Source organism: Bombina bombina, chromosome 11, assembly GCF_027579735.1.
Source record: "Bombina bombina isolate aBomBom1 chromosome 11, aBomBom1.pri, whole genome shotgun sequence".
Lineage (NCBI taxonomy): Eukaryota > Metazoa > Chordata > Amphibia > Anura > Bombinatoridae > Bombina > Bombina bombina.
In genome coordinates, this window is record NC_069509.1 from 5987656 (window position 1) to 6003582 (window position 15927).

The window sequence follows — 15927 nt, forward strand, 5'->3', positions numbered from 1 at the left end:
ACATAGTGCTGTAATGTCAGGGTGTGTTACTTGTGTGTCAGTTACAAGTGCAGTTAATGTCAGGGTGTATACTGTGTTGTCAGTACATAGTGCATGTCAGGCTGTGTATACTTGTGTTTCAGGTACATAGTGCTGTAATGTCAGGTGTGTATACTTGTGTGTCAGGTACATAGTGCAGTAATGTCAGGGTGTGTATACTTGTGTTTGTCAGGTACATAGTGCTGTAATGTCAGGGTGTGTATACTTGTGTTGTCAGTACATAGTGATGTAATGTCAGGCTGTGTATACTTGTGTTGTCAGGTACATAGTGCAGTAATGTCAGGGTGTGTATACTTGTGTTTCAGGTACATAGTGCTGTAATCAGCTGTGTGTATACTGTGTGTCAGGTACATAGTGCTGTAATGTTAGGCTGTGTATACTTGTGTTGTCAGGTACATAGTGCTGTGCTGTCAGGGTGTGTATACTTGTGTTGTCAGGTACATAGTGCTGTAATGTCAGGCTGTGTATACTTGTGTTTTCAGGTACATAGTGTTGTGCTGTCAGGGTGTGTATACTTTGTTGTCAGTACATAGTGCTGTAATGTCAGGTGTGTATACTTGTGTTGTCAGGACATAGTGCTGTATATCAGGCTGTGTATACTTGTGTTTTCAGGTACATAGTTGTATGTGCTGTCAGGGTGGTGTATACTTGTGTTGTCAGGTACATAGTGCTGTAATGTCAGGGTGTATACTTGTGTTGTCTGTACATAGTGCTGTAATGACAGGCTGTGTATACTTGTGTTGTCAGGTACATAGTGCCGTAATGTCAGGTGTGTATACTTGTGTTTTCAGGTACATAGTGCTGTAATGTCTGGGTGTGTATACTTGTGTTGTCAGGTACATAGTGCTGTTCTGTCAGGGTGTGTATACTTTGTGTTGTCAGGTACATAGTGCTGTAATGTCAGGGTGTGTATACTTGTGTTGTCAGGTACATAGTGCTAGTAATGTCGAGGGTGTGTATACTTGTGTTGTCAGGTACATAGTGCTGTAATGTCAGGGTGTGTATACTTGTGTTGTCAGGTACATATGCTGTAATGTCAGGGCTGTGTATACTTGTGTTTGTCAGGTACATAGTGCTGTTATGTCAGGGTGTGTATACTTGTGTTGTCAGGTACATAGTGCTGTGATGTCAGGGTGTGTATACTTGTGTTGTCAGGTACATAGTGCTGTAATGTCAGGGTGTGTATACTTGTGTTTGTCAGGTACATAGTGCTGGTAATGTCAGGGTGTGTATACTTGTGTTGTCAGGTACATAGTGCTGTACTGTCAGGGTGTGTATACTTGTGTATTTCAGGTACATAGTGCTGTAATGTCAGGGGTGTGTATACTTGTGTTGTCAGGTACATAGTGTTGTGCTGTCAGGGTGTGTATACTTGTGTTGTCAGGTACATAGTGCTGTAATGTCAGGGTGTGTATACTTGTGTTTTCAGGTACATAGTGCTGTAATGTCAGGGTGTGTATACTTGTGTTGTCAGGTACATAGTGCAGTAAATGTCAGGGTGTGTATACTCGTGTTGTCAGGTACATAGTGCTGTAATGTCCAGGGGTGTGTATACTTGTGTTGTCAGGTACATAGTGCTGTAATGTCAGGGTGTGTATACTTGTGTTGTCAGGTACCATATGTGCAGTAATGTCAGGGGTGTGTATACTTGTGTTGTCAGGTACATTGTTGTTGTCAGGTACATAGTGCTGTGCTGTCAGGGTGTGTATACTTGTGTTGTCAGGTACATAGTGCTGTAATGTCAGGGTGTGGTATATCTGTGTTGTCAGGTACATAGTGCTGTAATGTCAGGGTGTGTATACTTGTGTTGTCAGGTACATAGTGCTGTAATGTCAGGGTGTGTATACTTGTGTTGTCAGGTACATAGTGTTGTAATGTCAGGGTGTGTATACTTGTGTTGTCAGGTACATAGTGCTGTGCTGTCAGGGTGTGTATACTTGTGTTTTCAGGTACATAGTGCTGTAATGTCAGGGTGTGTATACTTGTGTTTTCAGGTACATAGTGTTGTGCTGTCAGGGTGTGTATACTTGTGTTGTCAGGTACATAGTGCTGTGCTGTCAGGGTGTGTATACTTGTGTTTTCAGGTACATAGTGCTGTAATGTCAGGGTGTGTATACTTGTGTTGTCAGGTACATAGTGTTGTGCTGTCAGGGTGTGTATACTTGTGTTGTCAGGTACATAGTGTTGTGCTGTCAGGGTGTGTATACTTGTGTTGTCAGGTACATAGTGTTGTGCTGTCAGGGTGTGTATACTTGTGTTGTCAGGTATATAGTGCAGTAATGTCAGGGTGTGTATACTTGTGTTGTCAGGTACATAGTGCTGTAATGTCAGGGTGTGTATACTTGTGTTGTCAGGTACATAGTGCTGTAATGTCAGGGTGTGTATACTTGTGTTTTCAGGTACATAGTGCAGTAATGTCAGGGTGTGTATACTTGTGTTTTCAGGTACATAGTGCAGTAATGTCAGGGTGTGTATACTTGTGTTTTCAGGTACATAGTGCTGTGCTGTCAGGGTGTGTATACTTGTGTTGTCAGGTACATAGTGCTGTAATGTCAGGCTGTGTATACTTGTGTTGTCAGGTACATAGTGCTGTAATGTCAGGGTGTGTATACTTGTGTTTTCAGGTACATAGTGCTGTAATGTCAGGGTGTGTATACTTGTGTTTTCAGGTACATAGTGCTGTAATGTCAGGGTGTGTATACTTGTGTTGTCAGTTACATAGTGTTGTGCTGTCAGGGTGTGTATACTTGTGTTGTCATGTACATAGTGCTGTAATGTCAGGGTGTGTATACTTGTGTTTTCAGGTACATAGTGCTGTAATGTCAGGCTGTGTATACTTGTGTTGTCAGGTACATAGTGCTGTGCTGTCAGGGTGTGTATACTTGTTTTGTCAGGTACATAGTGTTGTGCTGTCAGGGTGTGTATACTTGTGTTGTCAGGTACATAGTGCTGTAATGTCAGGGTGTGTATACTTGTGTTGTCAGGTACATAGTGCTGTAATGTCAGGGTGTGTATACTTGTGTTGTCAGGTACATAGTGCTGTAATGTCAGGGTGTGTATACTTGTGTTGTCAGGTACATAGTGCTGTAATGTCAGGGTGTGTATACTTGTGTTGTCAGGTACATAGTGCTGTGCTGTCAGGGTGTGTATACTTGTGTTGTCAGGTACATAGTGCTGTAATGTCAGGGTGTGTATACTTGTGTTGTCAGGTACATAGTGCTGTGCTGTCAGCGTGTGTATACTTGTGTTGTCAGGTACATGTGTTGTCAGGTACATAGTGCTGTGCTGTCAGGGTGTGTATACTTGTGTTGTCAGGTACATAGTGCTGTAATGTCAGGGTGTGTATACTTGTGTTGTCAGGTACATAGTGTTGTGCTGTCAGGGTGTGTATACTTGTGTTGTCAGGTACATAGTGCTGTGCTGTCAGGGTGTGTATACTTGTGTTGTCAGGTACATAGTGCTGTAATGTCAGGGTGTGTATACTTGTGTTGTCAGGTACATAGTGCTGTAATGTCAGGGTTGTGTATACTTGTGTTGTCAGGTACATAGTGCTGTGCTGTCAGGGTGTGTATACTTGTGTTGTCAGGTACATAGTGCTGTAATGTCAGGGTGTGTATACTTGTGTTGTCATGTACATAGTGCTGTAATGTCAGGGTGTGTATACTTGTGTTGTCAGGTACATAGTGCTGTAATGTCAGGGTGTGTATACTTGTGTTGTCAGGTACATAGTGCTGTAATGTCAGGGTGTGTATACTTGTGTTGTCAGGTACATAGTGTTGTGCTGTCAGGGTGTGTATACTTGTGTTGTCAGGTACATAGTGCTGTAATGTCAGGATGTGTATACTTGTGTTGTCAGGTACATAGTGCAGTAATGTCAGGCTGTGTATACTTGTGTTTTCAGGTACATAGTGCTGTAATGTCAGGGTGTGTATACTTGTGTTGTCAGGTACATAGTGCAGTAATGTCAGGCTGTGTATACTTGTGTTGTCAGGTACATAGTGCTGTAATGTCAGGGTGTGTATACTTGTGTTGTCAGGTACATAGTGCTGTAATGTCAGGCTGTGTATACTTGTGTTGTCAGGTACATAGTGCTGTAATGTCAGGGTGTGTATACTTGTGTTTTCAGGTACATAGTGCTGTAATGTCAGGCTGTGTATACTTGTGTTGTCAGGTACATAGTGCTGTAATGTTAGGCTGTGTATACTTGTGTTGTCAGGTACATAGTGCTGTGCTGTCAGGGTGTGTATACTTGTGTTGTCAGGTACATAGTGCTGTAATGTCAGGCTGTGTATACTTGTGTTGTCAGGTACATAGTGTTGTGCTGTCAGGGTGTGTATACTTGTGTTGTCAGGTACATAGTGCTGTAATGTCAGGGTGTGTATACTTGTGTTGTCAGGTACATAGTGCTGTAATATCAGGGCTGTGTATACTTGTGTTTCAGGTACATAGTGTTGAGCTGTCAGGGTGTGTATACTTGTGTTTCAGGTACATAGTGCTGTAATGTCATGCTGTGTATACTTGTGTTGTCAGGTACATAGTGCTGTAATGTCAGGCTGTGTATACTTGTGTTGTCAGGTACATAGTGCTGTAATGTCAGGGTGTGTATACTTGTGTTTTCAGGTACATAGTGCTGTAATGTCAGGGTGTGTATAGTTGTGTTGTCAGGTACATAGTGCGTAATGTCAGGGTGTGTATACTTGTGTTGTCAGGTACATAGTGCTGTGCTCAGGGTGTGTATACTTGTGTTGTCAGGTACATAGTGCTGTAATGTCAGGTGTGTATACTTGTGTTGTCAGTACATAGTGCTGTAATGTCAGGGTGTATACTTGTGTTGTCAGGTACATAGTGCTGTAATGTCAGGGTGTGTATACTTGTGTTGTCAGGTACATAGTGCTGTAATATCAGGGTGTGGTATACTTGTGTTGTCAGGTACATAGTGCTGTAATGTCAGGGTGTGTATACTTGTGTTTTCAGGTACATAGTGCTGTGCTGTCAGGGTGTGTATACTTGTGTTGTCAGGTACATAGTGCTGTAATGTCAGGGTGTGTATACTTGTGTTACATAGTGCTGTAATGTCAGGGTGTGTATACTTGTGTTGTCAGGTACATAGTGCTGTAATGTCAGGGTGTGTATACTTGTGTTGTCAGGTACATAGTGCTGTAATGTCAGGGTGTGGTATACTTGTGTTGTCAGGTACATAGTGCTGTAATGTCAGGGTGTGTATACTTGTGTTGTCAGGTACATAGTGCTGTAATGTCAGGGTGTGTATACTTGTGTTGTCAGTACATAGTGCTTGTAATGTCAGGGTGTGTATACTTGTGTTGTCAGGTTATCTTGTGTTGTCAGGTACATAGTGCTGTGCTGTCAGGGTGTGTATACTTGTGTTGTCGGTACATAGTGCTGTAATGTCAGGGGTGTGTATACTTGTGTTGTCAGGTACATAGTGTTGTAATGTCAGGGTGGTGTATACTTGTGTTTGTCAGTACATAGTGCTTGTGCTGTCAGGGTGTGTATACTTGTGTTGTCAGGTACATAGTGCTGTAATGTCAGGGTGTGTATACTTGTGTTGTCAGGTACATAGTGCTGTAGATGTCAGGGTGTGTAACTTGTGTTGTCAGGTACATAGTGCTGTAATGTCAGGGTGTTATACTTGTGTTGTCAGGTACATAGTGGCTGTGCTGTCAGGGTGTGTATACTTGTGTTGACAGGTACATAGTGCTGTAGAGTGTCAGGGTGTGTATACTTGTGTTTGTCAGGTACATAGTGCTGTAATGTCAGGGTGGTATACTTGTTTGTCAGGTAACATAGTTGTGCTGTCGGGTGTGTTATACTTGTGTGTCAGGTACATATGATGTGACTGTCAGGGTGTTATACTTGTGTTGTCAGGTACATAGTGCTGTAATGTCAGGGTGTGTATACTTGTGTTGTCAGGTACATAGTTCAGTAATGTCAGGGTGTGTATACTTGTGTTGTCAGGTACTTAGTGCTGTAATGTCAGGGTGTGTATACTTGTGTTGTCAGTGCTGTAATGTCAGGTAGTGCTTGTGTTCAGTACATAGTGTTTGTGCGTGTCAGGGTGTGTATACTTGTGTTTGTCAGGTACATAGTGCTGTAATGTCAGGGTGTGTATACTTGTGTTTTCAGGTACATAGTGCTGTAATGTCAGGGCTGTGTATACTTGTGTTTTCAGGTACATAGTGCTGTGCTGTCGGGGTGTGTATACTTGTGTTGTCAGGTACATAGTGCTGTAATGTCAGGCTGTGTATACTTTGTGTTGTCAGGTACATAGTGCTGTAATGTCAGGTGTGTATACTGTGTTGTCAGGTACATAGTGCTGTAATGTCAGGGTGTGTATACTTGTGTTTCAGGTACATAGTGCTGTAATGTCAGGGTGTGGTATACTTGTGTTGTCAGGTTACATAGTGCTGTGAATGTCTGGGTGTGTATACTTGTGTTTGTCAGTTACATAGTGCTGTGATGTCAGGGGTGTGTATACTTGTGTTGTCAGGTACATAGTGCTGTAATGTCAGGGTGTGTATACTTGTGTTGTCAGGTACATAGTGTTGTGCTGTCAGGGTGTGTATACTTTTGTTGTCAGGTACATAGTGCTGTAATGTCAGGCTGTGTATACTTGTGTTGTCAGGTACATAGTGCTGTAATGACAGGCTGTGTATACTTGTGTTTTCAGTACATAGTGTGCTGTCAGGGTGTGTATACTTGTGTTTTCAGGTACATAGTGCTGTAATGTCAGGGTGTATACTTGTGTTGTCATACATAGTGCTGTAATGACAGGCTGGTATACTTTGTGTTGTCAGGTACATAGTGCTGTTCAGGGTGTGTATACTTGTGTTTTCAGGTACATAGTGCTGTAATGTCAGGGTGTGTATACTTGTGTTGTCAGGTACATAGTGCTGTAATGTCAGGGTGTGTATACTTGTGTTGTCAGGTACATAGTGCTGTGCTGTCAGGGTGTGTATACTTGTGTTGTCAGGTACATAGTGCTGTAATGTCAGGTGTGTATACTTGTGTTGTCAGGTACATAGTGCTGTGCTGTCAGGGTGTGTATACTTGTGTTTGTCAGGTACATAGGTGCTGTAATGTCAGGGATGTGTATACTTGTGTTGTCAGGTACTTAGTGCAGTCATGTCAGGGTGTGTATACTTGTGTTGTCAGGACATAGTGCTGTAATGTCAGGGTGTGTATACTTGTGTTGTCAGGTACATAGTGCTATAATGTCAGGGCTGTGTATACTTGTGTTGTCAGGTACATAGTGCTGTAATGTCAGGGTGTGTATACTTGTGTTGTCAGGTACATAGTGCTGTAATGTCAGGCTGTGTATACATGTGTTGTCAGGTACATAGTGCTGTAATGTCAGGGTGTGTATACTTGTGTTGTCATGTACATATGTGCTGTATGTCAGGGTGGTATACTTGTGTTGTCAGGTACATAGTGCTGTAATGTCAGGGTGTGTATACTTGTGTTGTCAGGTACATAGTGCTGTAATGTCAGGGTGTGTATACTTGTGTTGTCAGGTACATAGTGCTGTATTGTCAGGGTGTTTATACTTGTGTTGTCAGGTACATAGGTGCTGTAATGTCAGGGTGTGTATACTTGTGTTGTCAGGTACATAGTGCTGTAATGTCAGGGTGTGTAATACTTGTGTTTTCCAGGTACATAGTGCTGTAATGTCAGGGTGTGTATACTTGTGTTGTCAGGTACATAGTGCAGTAATGTCAGGGTGTGTATACTTGTGTTGTCAGGTACATGTGTTGTCAGGTACATAGTGCTGTGCTGTCAGGGTGTGTATACTTGTGTTGTCAGGTACATAGTGCTGTAATGTCAGGGTGTGTATATTTGTGTTGTCAGGTACATAGTGTTGTAATGTCAGGGTGTGTATACTTGTGTTGTCAGGTACATAGTGCTGTAATGTCAGGGTGTGTATACTTGTGTTTTCAGGTACATAGTGCTGTAATGTCAGGGTGTGTATACTTGTGTTGTCAGGTACATAGTGCTGTGCTGTCAGGGTGTGTATACTTGTGTTTTCAGGTACATAGTGCTGTAATGTCAGGGTGTGTATACTTGTGTTGTCAGGTACATAGTGTTGTGCTGTCAGGGTGTGTATACTTGTGTTGTCAGGTACATAGTGCTGTGCTGTCAGGGTGTGTATACTTGTGTTTTCAGGTACATAGTGCTGTAATGTCAGGGTGTGTATACTTGTGTTGTCAGGTACATAGTGCTGTATGTCAGGGCTGTGTATACTTGTGTTGTCAGGTACATAGTGCTGTGCTGTCAGGGTGTGTATACTTGTGTTGTCAGGTACATAGTGCTGTAATGTCAGGGTGTGTATACTTGTGTTGTCAGGTACATAGTGCTGTAATGTCAGGGTGTGTATACTTGTGTTGTCAGGTACATAGTGCTGTAATGTCAGGCTGTGTATACTTGTGTTGTCAGGTACATAGTGCTGTAATGTCAGGCTGTGTATACTTGTGTTTTCAGGTACATAGTGCTGTAATGTCAGGGTGTGTATACTTGTGTTGTCAGGTACATAGTGCTGTAATGTCAGGGTGTGTATACTTGTGTTGTCAGGTACATAGTGCTGTGCTGTCAGGGTGTGTATACTTGTGTTGTCAGGTACATAGTGCTGTAATGTCAGGGTGTGTATACTTGTGTTGTCAGGTACATAGTGCTGTAATGTCAGGGTGTGTATACTTGTGTTTCAGGTACATAGTGCTGTAATGTCAGGGTGTGTATACTTGTGTTTCAGGTACATAGTGCTGTAATGTCAGGGTGTGTATACTTGTGTTGTCAGTTACATAGTGTTGTGCTGTCAGGGTGTGTATACTTGTGTCATGTACATGCTGCTGTAATGTCAGGGTGTGTATACTTGTGTTTTAAATTCAGGTACATAGTGCTGTAATGTCAGGGCTGTGTATACTTGTGTTGTACAGGTAATAGTGCTTGCTTGTCAGGGTGTGTATACTTGGTTTTGTCTAGGTACATAGTGTAGTTGCTAGTCAGGGTGTGTTATAACTTGTGTTGTCAGGTACATAGTGCTGTTATGTCAGGGTGTGGTTATACTTGTGTTGTCCGTACATAGTGCTGTAATGTCAGGGTGTGTATACTTTGTTGTCAGGTACATAGTGCTGTAAATGTCAAGGGTGTGGTATACTTGTGTTGTCAGGTACATTGTGCTGTAATGTCTGGGTTGTGTATACTTGTGTTTTCATGGTACATAGTTGCTGTGCTGTCAGGGTGTGTTATACTTGTGTTGTCAGGTTACATTAGTGCTGTAATGTCAGGGTGTGTATACTTGTGTTGTCAGGTTACATAGTCGCTGTGCTTGTCAGCAGTGTGTATACTTGTGTTGTCAGGTACATGTGTTGTCAGGTACCATAGTGCTGTAGCTGCAGGGTGTGTATACTTGTGTTGTCAGGTACATAGTGCTGTAATGTCAGGGTGTGTATACTTGTGTTGTCAGGTACATAGTGTTGTGAATGTCAGGGTGTGTATACTTGTGTTGTCAGGTACATAGTGCTGTGCATGTCAGGGTGTGGTATACTTGTGTTGTCAGGTACATAGTGCTGTAATGTCAGGGTGTGTATACTTGTGTTGTCAGGTACATAGTGCTGTAATGTCAGGGTGTGTATACTTGTGTTGTCAGGTACATAGTGCTGTAATGTCAGGGTGTGTATACTTGTGTTGTCAGGTACATAGTGCTGTGCTGTCAGGGTGTGTATACTTGTGTTGTCAGGTACATAGTGCTGTAATGTCAGGGTGTGTATACTTGTGTTGTCAGGTACATAGTGCTGTAATGTCAGGGTGTGTATACTTGTGTTGTCAGGTACATAGTGCTGTAATGTCAGGGTGTGTATACTTGTGTTGTCAGGTACATAGTGCTGTAATGTCAGGGTGTGTATACTTGTGTTGTCAGGTACATAGTGTTGTGCTGTCAGGGTGTGTATACTTGTGTTGTCAGGTACATAGTGCTGTAATGTCAGGATGTGTATACTTGTGTTGTCAGGTACATAGTGCAGTAATGTCAGGCTGTGTATACTTGTGTTTTCAGGTACATAGTGCTGTAATGTCAGGGTGTGTATACTTGTGTTGTCAGGTACATAGTGCAGTAATGTCAGGCTGTGTATACTTGTGTTGTCAGGTACATAGTGCTGTAATGTCAGGGTGTGTATACTTGTGTTGTCAGGTACATAGTGCTGTAATGTCAGGCTGTGTATACTTGTGTTGTCAGGTACATAGTGCAGTAATGTCAGGGTGTGTATACTTGTGTTTTCAGGTACATAGTGCTGTAATGTCAGGCTGTGTATACTTGTGTTGTCAGGTACATAGTGCTGTAATGTAAGGCTGTGTATACTTGTGTTGTCAGGTACATAGTGCTGTGCTGTCAGGGTGTGTATACTTGTGTTGTCAGGTACATAGTGCTGTAATGTCAGGCTGTGTATACTTGTGTTGTCAGGTACATAGTGTTGTGCTGTCAGGGTGTGTATACTTTTGTTGTCAGGTACATAGTGCTGTAATGTCAGGGTGTGTATACTTGTGTTGTCAGGTACATAGTGCTGTAATATCAGGCTGTGTATACTTGTGTTTTCAGGTACATAGTGTTGTGCTGTCAGGGTGTGTATACTTGTGTTGTCAGGTACATAGTGCTGTAATGTCAGGCTGTGTATACTTGTGTTGTCATGTACATAGTGCTGTAATGTCAGGCTGTGTATACTTGTGTTGTCAGGTACATAGTGCAGTAATGTCAGGGTGTGTATACTTGTGTTTTCAGGTACATAGTGCTGTAATGTCAGGGTGTGTATACTTGTGTTGTCAGGTACATAGTGCTGTAATGTCAGGGTGTGTATACTTGTGTTGTCAGGTACATAGTGCTGTGCTGTCAGGGTGTGTATACTTGTGTTGTCAGGTACATAGTGCTGTAATGTCAGGGTGTGTATACTTGTGTTGTCAGGTACATAGTGCTGTGCTGTCAGGGTGTGTATACTTGTGTTGTCAGGTACATAGTGCTGTAATGTCAGGGTGTGTATACTTGTGTTGTCAGGTACATAGTGCTGTAATGTCAGGCTGTGTATACTTGTGTTGTCAGGTACATAGTGCTGTAATGTCAGGCTGTGTATACTTGTGTTGTCAGGTACATAGTGCTGTAATGTCAGGGTGTGTATACTTGTGTTGTCAGGTACATAGTGCTGTAATGTCAGGGTGTGTATACTTGTGTTGTCAGGTACATAGTGCCTGTAGATGTCAGGGTGTGTATACTTGTGTTGTTCAGGTACATAGTGTTGTGCTGTCAGAGGTGTGTATACTTGTGATTTCAGGTACATAGGATGTAATGTCAGGGATGTGTATACTTGTGTTGTCAGGTACATAGTGCAAGTAATGTCAGGGCTGTGTATACATTAGTGTGTCCAGGTACATAGTGCTGTAATGTCAGGGTGTAGTATACATGTGTAGTCAGGTACATAGTGCAGTAAATGTCAGGGCTGTGTAATACTTGTGTTGGCAGGTACATAGTGCTGTAATGTCAGGGTAGTGTATACTTGTGTTGTCCAGGTACATAGTTGTCCGAGTAATAGTGCTGTGCTGGTCAGGGTGTGGTATCACTTGTGTTGTCAGGTACATAGTGCAGTAATGTCAGGGTGTGTATACTTTGTGTTAGTCAGGTACATAGAGCTGTAATGTCAGGGCTGTGTATACTTGTGTGTGTCAGGTACAATAGTGACTGTAATGTTAGGGCTGTGTAATACGAGTGTTTTCAGGTACATAGTGCTGTGCTGTCAGGGTGTGGTATACCTTGTGTTGTAGGTACTAGTGACTGTGCTGTCAGGGTGTGTCCTTGTGTAGGTAAGTGCTGTATGTCAGGGTGTGTATACTTGTGTTGTCAGGTACATAGTGTTGTGCTGTCAGGGTGTGTATACTTGTGTTGTCAGGTACATAGTGCTGTGATGTCAGGGTGTGTATACTTGTGTTGTCAGGTACATAGTGCTGTAATGTCAGGGTGTGTATACTTGTGTTGTCAGGTACATAGTGCTGTAATGTCAGGGTGTGTATACTTGTGTTGTCAGGTACATAGTGCTGTAATGTCAGGGTGTGTATACTTGTGTTGTCAGGTACATAGTGCTGTGATGTCAGGGTGTGTATACTTGTGTTGTCAGGTACATAGTGCTGTAATGTCAGGGTGTGTATACTTGTGTTGTCAGGTACATAGTGCTGTAATGTCAGGGTGTGTATACTTGTGTTGTCAGGTACATAGTGCTGTGATGTCAGGGTGTGTATACTTGTGTTGTCAGGTACATAGTGCTGTAATGTCAGGGTGTGTATACTTGTGTTGTCAGGTACATAGTGTTGTGCTGTCAGGGTGTGTATACTTGTGTTGTCAGGTACATAGTGCTGTGCTGTCAGGGTGTGTATACTTGTGTTGTCAGGTACATAGTGTTGTGCTGTCAGGGTGTGTATACTTGTGTTGTCAGGTACATAGTGCAGTAATGTCAGGGTGTGTATACTTGTGTTGTCAGGTACATAGTGCTGTAATGTCAGGGTGTGTATACTTGTGTTTTCAGGTACATAGTGCAGTAATGTCAGGGTGTGTATACTTGTGTTGTCAGGTACATAGTGCTGTAATGTCAGGGTGTGTATACTTGTGTTGTCAGGTACATAGTGCTGTGCTGTCAGGGTGTGTATACTTGTGTTGTCAGGTACATAGTGCTGTAATGTCAGGCTGTGTATACTTGTGTTGTCAGGTACATAGTGCTGTAATGTCAGGGTGTGTATACTTGTGTTTTCAGGTACATAGTGCTGTAATGTCAGGGTGTGTATACTTGTGTTTTCAGGTACATAGTGCTGTAATGTCAGGGTGTGTATACTTGTGTTGTCAGGTACATAGTGCTGTAAAGTCAGGGTGTGTATACTTGTGTTGTCAGGTACATAGTGCTGTGCTGTCGAGGGTGTGTATACTTGGTGTTTCAGGTACATAGTGCTGTCTGTCAGGGTTGTATACTTGTGTTGTCAGGTACATAGTGCTGTAAGTCAGGGTGTGTATACTTGTGTTGTCAGGTATCATAGTGCTGTGCTGTCAGGGTGTGTATACTTGTTGTTCAGGTACATTAGGGTGTGGCTGTCAGGGTGTGTATACTTGTGTTGTCAGCTACAGTAGTGTTGTGCTGTCAGGGTGTGTATACTTGTGTTGTCAGTGTACTACAGTGCTGTAATGTCAGGGTGTGTATACTTGTGTTGTCAGGGTACATAGGTGCTGTAATGTCAGGGTGTGTATACTTGTGTTTTCAGGTACATAGTGCTGTAATGTCAGGTGTGTATACTTGTGTTGTCAGGTACATAGTGCAGTAATGTCAGGGTGTGTATACTTGTGTTTCAGGTAACATAGTGCTGTGGCTGTCAGGGTGTGTATACTTGTGTTGTCAGGTACATAGTGCTGTAATGTCAGGGTGTGTATACTTGTGTTGTCAGGTACATAGTGCTGTTCTGTCAGGGTGTGTATACTTGTGTTGTCAGGTACATAGTGCTGTAATGTCAGGGTGTGTATACTTGTGTTGTCATAGGTACATAGTGCTGTAATGTCAGGCTGTGTTATACTTGTGTTGTCATGTACATAGTGCTGTAATGTCAGGGACTGTGTATACTTGTGTTGTCAGGTACATAGTGCAGTAATGTCCAGGTGTGTATACCTTGTGTTTTCAGGTACATAGTGCTGTAATGTCAGGGTGTGATATACTTGTGTTGTCAGGTACATAGTGCTGTAATGTCAGGGTGTGTATACTTGTGTTGTCAGGTACATAGTGCTGTGCTGTCAGGGTGTGTATACTTGTGTTGTCAGGTACATAGTGCTGTAATGTCAGGGTGTGTATACTTGTGTTTTCAGGTACATAGTGCTGTAATGTCAGGGTGTGTATACTTGTGTTGTCATGGTACATAGTGCAGTAATGTCAGGGTTGTGTATACTTGTGTTGTCAGGTACATAGTGCTGTAATGTCAGGGTGTGTGATACTTGTGTTGTCAGGTTACATAGTGCTGTAATGTCAGGGTGTGGTATACTTGTGTTGTCAGGTACATAGGTGAGTAATGTCAGGGTGTGTATACTTGTGTTGTCAGGTACATGTGTTGTCAGGTACATAGTGCTGTGCTGTCAGGGTGTGTATACTTGTGTTGTCAGGTACATAGTGCTGTGCTGTCAGGGTGTGTATACTTGTGTTTTCAGGTACATAGTGCTGTAATGTCAGGGTGTGTATACTTGTGTTGTCAGGTACATAGTGCTGTAATGTCAGGGTGTGTATACTTGTGTTGTCAGGTATATAGTGCAGTAATGTCAGGATGTGTATACTTGTGTTTTCAGGTACATAGTGCTGTAATGTCAGGGTGTGTATACTTGTGTTGTCAGGTACATAGTGCTGTGCTGTCAGGGTGTGTATACTTGTGTTGTCAGGTACATAGTGCTGTAATGTCAGGGTGTGTATACTTGTGTTGTCAGGTACATAGTGCTGTAATGTCAGGGTGTGTATACTTGTGTTTTCAGGTACATAGTGCTGTAATGTCAGGGTGTGTATACTTGTGTTTTCAGGTACATAGTGCTGTAATGTCAGGGTGTGTATACTTGTGTTTTCAGGTACATAGTGCAGTAATGTCAGGGTGTGTATACTTGTGTTTTCAGGTACATAGTGCAGTAATGTCAGGGTGTGTATACTTGTGTTGTCAGGTACATAGTGCTGTGCTGTCAGGGTGTGTATACTTGTGTTGTCAGGTACATAGTGCTGTAATGTCAGGGTGTGTATACTTGTGTTGTCAGGTACATAGTGCTGTAATGTCAGGGTGTGTATACTTGTGTTTTCAGGTACATAGTGCTGTAATGTCAGGGTATGTATACTTGTGTTGTCAGGTACATAGTGCTGTAATGTCAGGGTATGTATACTTGTGTTGTCAGGTACATAGTGCTGTGCTGTCAGGGTGTGTATTCTTGTGTTGTCAGGTACATAGTGTTGTGCTGTCAGGATGTGTATACTTGTGTTGTCAGGTACATAGTGCTGTAATGTCAGGGTGTGTATACTTGTGTTGTCAGGTACATAGTGCTGTGCTGTCAGGGTGTGTATACTTGTGTTGTCAGGTACATAGTGCTGTAATGTCAGGGTGTGTATACTTGTGTTGTCAGGTACATAGTGCTGTAATGTCAGGATGTGTATACTTGTGTTGTCAGGTACATAGTGCTGTAATGTCAGGGTGTGTATACTTGTGTTGTCAGGTACATAGTGCTGTAATGTCAGGGTGTGTATACTTGTGTTGTCAGGTACATAGTGCTGTAATGTCAGGGTGTGTATACTTGTGTTGTCAGGTACATAGTGCTGTAATGTCAGGGTGTGTATACTTGTGTTGTCAGGTACATAGTGCTGTAATGTCAGGGTGTGTATACTTGTGTTGTCAGGTACATAGTGCTGTAATGTCAGGGTGTGTATACTTGTGTTGTCAGGTACATAGTGCTGTGCTGTCAGGGTGTGTATACTTGTGTTGTCAGGTACATAGTGCTGTAATGTCAGGGTGTGTATACTTGTGTTGTCAGGTACATAGTGCTGTAATATCAGGCTGTGTATACTTGTGTTTTCAGGTACATAGTGCTGTGCTGTCAGGGTATGTATACTTGTGTTGTCAGGTACATAGTGCTGTGCTGTCAGGGTGTGTATACTTGTGTTGTCAGGTACATAGTGCAGTAATATCAGGGTGTGTATACTTGTGTTGTCAGGTACATAGTTCTGTGCTGTCAGGGTGTGTATACTTGTGTTGTCAGGTACATAGTGCTGTAATGTCAGGCTGTGTATACTTGTGTTGTCAGGTACATAGTGCTGTAATGTCAGGGTGTGTATACTTGTGTTGTCA

At 42.5% G+C, this 15927-nt stretch overlaps 1 protein-coding gene across 1 annotated transcript in view; it reads right to left on the minus strand.

Moving 5' to 3' along the window:
- Positions 1-15927, minus strand: part of ITGAL (integrin subunit alpha L) — a 450284-nt gene that overhangs the window by 58683 nt on the left and 375674 nt on the right. The gene's annotated exons all lie outside the window — the stretch shown is intronic.